Raw genomic sequence first — 6,000 nt, 5'->3', positions numbered from 1 at the left:
ATGAACTCTGAACGGCCCTATTTATAGCCAAATTTCTCGGCCAGGATCGGAACTTTCGATTTCAGGATCGGAGCTTCCGATCCAGCTCATTGCGTGCATGCAGGACACGCCAGGATCGGAACTTCCGATCTACGATCGGAGCTTTCGATCTGCTCTATGATCGACACTTGTCAAAACTCGCGACTGAGTCATCGATCATTTCTGGCAGCTGGGGATCGGAACTTCCGTTCCAGGATCGGAGCTTCCGTTCCGATCGGAGCTTACTATCTAGGATCGGAGCTTACTATCCGGGATCGGAGCTTACTATCCGGGATCGGAACTTACTATCCGGCCCAAAATTAAAAAGCTCAAATTTTACTTCTGAAGTCCAATAACACTCCGAAATTGGTTAAATACCAACCCTTAATCATGTTTAACATATTATTATCTTAAAATGGTTTCTGGGTTACTACATTCTCCCCACCTTTAGATATTTCGTCCACGAAATAACATCTAAAGACAAATCAAGATAACAATATGAAACATCAAACCATGTCTTATTACAATAACAGTAATTACATCTTACATGGTAATCAAAAATACAAAGCAAACAACTCAGGATATTCTGCTCGCATACGACTCTCAGTTTCCCAAGTTGCTTCTTCAACGCCTCGGCGCTGCCACTGTACCATCACAAGTGGTATAGTCTTGTTCCGAAGAACTTTCTCCTTCCTGTCTAGGATACAGATTGGTCGTTCAACAAAAGACAGATCTGGCTCTAGCTGAATATCAGTAGACTGAATCACATGAGATTCATCAGCTATGTACTGTCGAAGCAACGACACATGAAAAACATTGTGTATACTGGAAAGATATGGCGGTAAAGCCAAACGATAAGCAACATCTCCGATCTTCTTCAGTATCTGGAAAGGCCCAATGTAACGAGGAGACAACTTTCCTTTCACACCGAATCTCATCACCTTCCTGAAAGGTGATACTCGCAGAAAAACATATTCACCAGGCTCAAACTGAAGTGGCCTGCGGCGAATATTCGCATAACTGGCTTTCCTATCTTGAGCAACTTTGATCCTATGCTTGATCAAATCTACCTTGTCTACAATCTGCTGCACCAATTCAGGACCCTTGATTTGCCGTTCCCCGACTTCATCCCAGAATAACGGAGTACGACACCGTCGACCATACAATGCGTCGAAAGGTGCCATATCAATACTACGATGATAACTGTTATTGTAGGCAAATTCAATCAAAGGTAACTGATCCTGCCAAGATAAACCAAAGTCCATAACAGAAGAACATATCATATCCTCCAGCGTACGAATAGTGCGCTCTGACTGCCCATCAGTCTCCGGATGATACGCCGTGCTCAAACTCAGAGTGTTACCCAACGCTTCCTGAAAACTACCCAAAAATTGTGAGGTAAATCGCGGGTCTCTATCACTGACTATGCTCACTGGAATCCCATGTAATCGCACTATCTCCTGGATATATAAACGTTTCATGCGATCATAAGAATATTCCCGGTTATAAGGAATAAAGTGTGCTGATTTTGTCAAACGGTCAACGACAACCCAGATAGCATCACACTGACGTGATGTCATAGGCAAGTGGGTAACAAAATCCATAGTCACGTGCTCCCACTTCCATTCGGGAATCTCAAGATTCTGCAGTAATCCACCTGGTCGTCGATGTTCAGCCTTGACCTGTTGACAAACCAAACATCTCGAAACAAACTGATAAACACTTCGCTTCATTCCCTTCCACCAGAATCTAGTTCGCAAGTCCTTATACATTTTCATACTTCCAGGATGAACTGATAATCGACTCCTGTGAGCTTGAGATAGAATATCATTCCTGAGCTCCGCAACATTAGGTACAACCACTCTATTGGATAGGCACAATAAACCATCTGCCTGAAAATGGAATCCAGATGTATTAACTCCATTGGCTAGACGTGCTAATCGCTGAGTCTTAACATCAGATATCTGAGCATTTCTGATCCGAGAATACAATGCTGGCTTAGATAAAATAGTATACAAACAAATCCTATTCCTCCGTTTCTTGTGCTTGAGCGTAAAACTCAATGAACAACACTCTTGAATCATATGAGATATTTCATTAGTCTGAAGTGCAGACAGTCTCACCTGCCGACTCAAGGCATCAGCAGTAAGATTAGCAGAACCTAGATGATATTTGATTTCACAATCATAATCCTTCAGGAGATCCATCCAGCGTATCTGTCGCATATTCAACTCTGCCTGAGTGAATAAATACTTCAAGCTCTTGTGATCCGTAAATATCTCAAATTTCTCGCCATAAAGATAATGTCTCCAAATCTTGAGCGCAAATACAATGGCGGCTAACTCGAGATCATGCACTGGATAGTTATTCTCATGCGTCTTCAACTGTCGAGAAGCATAGGCAATAACATGTCCATGTTGTGTCAACACACATCCCAACCCCTGACCAGAGGCATCAGTATAAACAACATAACCTCCTGATCCAGAAGGTAGAGCTAGCACAGGTGCAGTAGTAAGACGTATACGCAGCTCGTGAAACGACTCCTCACAATCCGAGGACCAAATGAAGGTAACATCTTTCCGAGTAAGCTGAGTCAAAGGCCTGGCCAACTGTGAAAAATTCTCGATGAACCGACGGTAATATCCCGCTAGACCCAAGAAACTACGAATCTCAGCAACCGTTGTTGGTCGAGACCAGTTCAGCACTGCCTCTATCTTACTAGGATCAACATATATTCCTTCATTAGAAATCACATGACCGAGAAACACTACCCGATCAAGACAGAATTCACACTTGCTCAATTTTGCATATAGCTGCTTATCTCGTAACGTCTGTAGAACAATCCTCAAATGGTGTGCATGCTCATCCTTGTCATGAGAATAAACAAGAATATCATCTATGAAGACGATGACAAATCTATCCAGATACTCTCGAAATATCTGATTCATCAGATTCATGAAGACTGCCGGTGCATTCGTCAAACCGAATGACATCACTAGAAATTCATAATGCCCGTATCTGGTCCTGAAAGCAGTCGTAGATATATCTGAGTCTCGTACCCGCATCTGATGGTATCCAGATCTAAGATCTATCTTCGAATAAACAGAAGTACCCTGTAGTTGATCGAACAGATCATCAATCCGCGGCAAAGGATACTTATTCTTGATGGTGACACGATTCAACTGCCTGTAATCAATACATAATCGCATCGATCCATCCTTTTTCTTGACAAACAAAACAGGTGCTCCCCACGGAGAAACACTCGGACGAATATATCCCTTATCAAGCAGATCTTGCAACTGCTGTTTCAATTCCCTCATCTCTGACGGTGCCAGACGATAAGGTGCTCGGGATATAGGCGTAGTTCCTGGTACTAAATCAATACCAAATTCAACCTCTCGAACCGAAGGAAAACCAAGAATCTCATCAGGGAATACGTCAGGAAACTCGCTGACAACCGGTAGCTGATCAATACCCGGACTACTCGCAGACATATCAACCGCATAGATGAGGTAGCCCTCCCCACCTGACTCCAAGACATGACATGCCTTCAGAGCCGAAACAAGTGGCATCGGAGGTCGCGCACCCTCACCATAAAAGTACCAGCTATCACCCTCAATGGGATGAAACTGTACCAGACACTGATAACAATCCACAGTAGCGTGATACAAAGTCAGCATATCTATCCCAAAATACAATCAAAATCCGTCATCGCTAATATCATCAAATTACCCGATAACACATTACCCTCAAATTCCAGAAGGCAACCCATCACTAGACGCTTAGTTACTACCTCGTGCTCTAACGGAGTAGATACAACTAAATCCATATCTAATGATACGTAAGGTAATCTATGTCTCTTAACGAAGCGACTAGAAATAAAGAATGCGATGCTCCAGTATCAATTAATACAAGTGCAGGAATACCACATAACAAGAAGTTACCTGCCAACATGCGATCGCTTCCCTCCGTAGCCTGCTCCTGAGACAGAGCAAACACCTGCCCTTGAGTCTGGGGACGATAACCAGAAGAACTTTGTGGTGCTGGCTGCTGACGTGGAACAATAGAAGCCTGAGATCCAACCTGTGATCCCGATCCACTAGCAGAACCCATACGCCGAGGACAATCTCTCCGCAGATGTCCCTGCTGACCACAAATATAACACGCCCCAGTAGCTCTCCGACATGAAGCTGCAGGATGCTTCCCACCACAGTGGCTACAAAACTCCTCCTTCTTCTTCTTCTTCCCAAAGCGGAAAGTACCTCGTGAACCACAAGAACCAGACGAAGTAGTAGGAGTAGAAGAAGACGTAGGTACAGATGGCACAACAGATTGAGCTCGAGGCTCAATAAATCCACTAGGCTGTGCTGGCATCATCAACTGTCCACGCCTGTTGCTGGTCTCCACAAGACGGCAACGGTTCACCAAAGTCTCATAAGACACCGGGTCATCACAGACGACAACCTGTGCGTAGATATCTTGGTTCAGGCCTTGCAAAAAGATATCATACTTCGACGCATCACTCGCATTGATATGAGGACTGAAAGGTAGCAGATCAAGAAATCGCTGCTGATATTGATCAATAGTCATTGATCCTTGCCTCAAAGTAAGCAACTCCATAGATCGTGCTTGGCGAACAGCCGGAGGAAAATATAATTTCTGAAACTCCCGACAGAAATCCCCCCAAGTCACCTGTCCTCTCTCAGTACGTGCCTGAGCAACCTTGGCATCCCACCAAAAACGTGCTCTATCCTCTAGAACGAATTCTAGAACTTCCAGTTTCTGCTCCTCAGTACACTCGAAAGCTCGAAACGTGCTCTCAAGTTTAGACATCCAGCTTCTAGCTTGTTCAGGATTCTCGCCTCCCACTAAGGGTTTCGGTCCTACCTGCATGAACTTATTAATAGTATAGCGACGTCGACCCTCATGAGGACGATGTTGATCATCCTGATGATGATGGCGACGATGATGATGACCACTTCCCTGGCCAACACTACCGTGACTTTCGTCAGCCATATCCTGAAAAGAATTGCACATTAAAATCCCAAATGCGCAAGAATTACTCAAGACTAAACTAAATCCCAAGTACTAATCCCAAAATCTATGCATGCTCTGATACCAAAAATGTAGTGACCCTGCATGGAATCACCTACTAACTGGCAACTAATAGCATGCATTAAACTTAATACAGCAAAATAACTTAACAGAGTAAGACATGCGGAAACTTAACCATAAATTACATATCAGCTTAATAATAAAATCCAGGCTTAAATCTGTAGTGATACAACCATATCGAAATTCTTAAAAGTAAACATTATACAGCTAATGAATCATGCTGTATAAAAACTTTCAAAGCTCCTGCTCCCTAATCCTGCCTTGAACTACCAGCTCCGTCCATCCTGCGACCTGCCCCATGGAATAGGGTGTCCAAGATAACAACTAGGACATGAGCGCTACGCCCAGTACATAGACATGAGTAAACATATGTATATAATGCATGAAACATGATGACTGGTAAAATATCATCTGAAAAGTCATGCTCAGAACCGGCGCCACATGAGTGCTGCCACCGCATGGATCAACCTCTGGGTGCAACCACACTCATCTAGTACACCAGAGTAGACAGACATAAATGCCCCCGCCGTCGCGGTACTCTCAGTGACAGACTATCGAGTATAGAGCTGAGCGGCTCTATAATCAGGTATAACAAGGAATAGGCTCAACGTGTATATGCACATGACATATGAGTATAGAAAATGGTAAATCATACATCATGCCATATAATAATGCCAAATAAATGCAACATATAAACATGTATACTCGTTGGCAATCTCAGTCAATGTGTACGTACCTCTAGGCTAGTTCAAGTATAATAGGATCCTAGGTTCCAAGCCTATATTCAAAAGTTCACCGTATCACTACATAGGTTCTATAAGCCTTAACTAAGCTAATAAGTACTCCCAAAACTTAAATAGATTCCTG

Source organism: Henckelia pumila, chromosome 2 (assembly GCF_033568475.1).
Source record: "Henckelia pumila isolate YLH828 chromosome 2, ASM3356847v2, whole genome shotgun sequence".
Taxonomy (NCBI): domain Eukaryota; kingdom Viridiplantae; phylum Streptophyta; class Magnoliopsida; order Lamiales; family Gesneriaceae; genus Henckelia; species Henckelia pumila.
The sequence above is the reverse complement of the archived record's forward strand: the minus strand, read 5'-3'. Positions refer to the sequence as shown.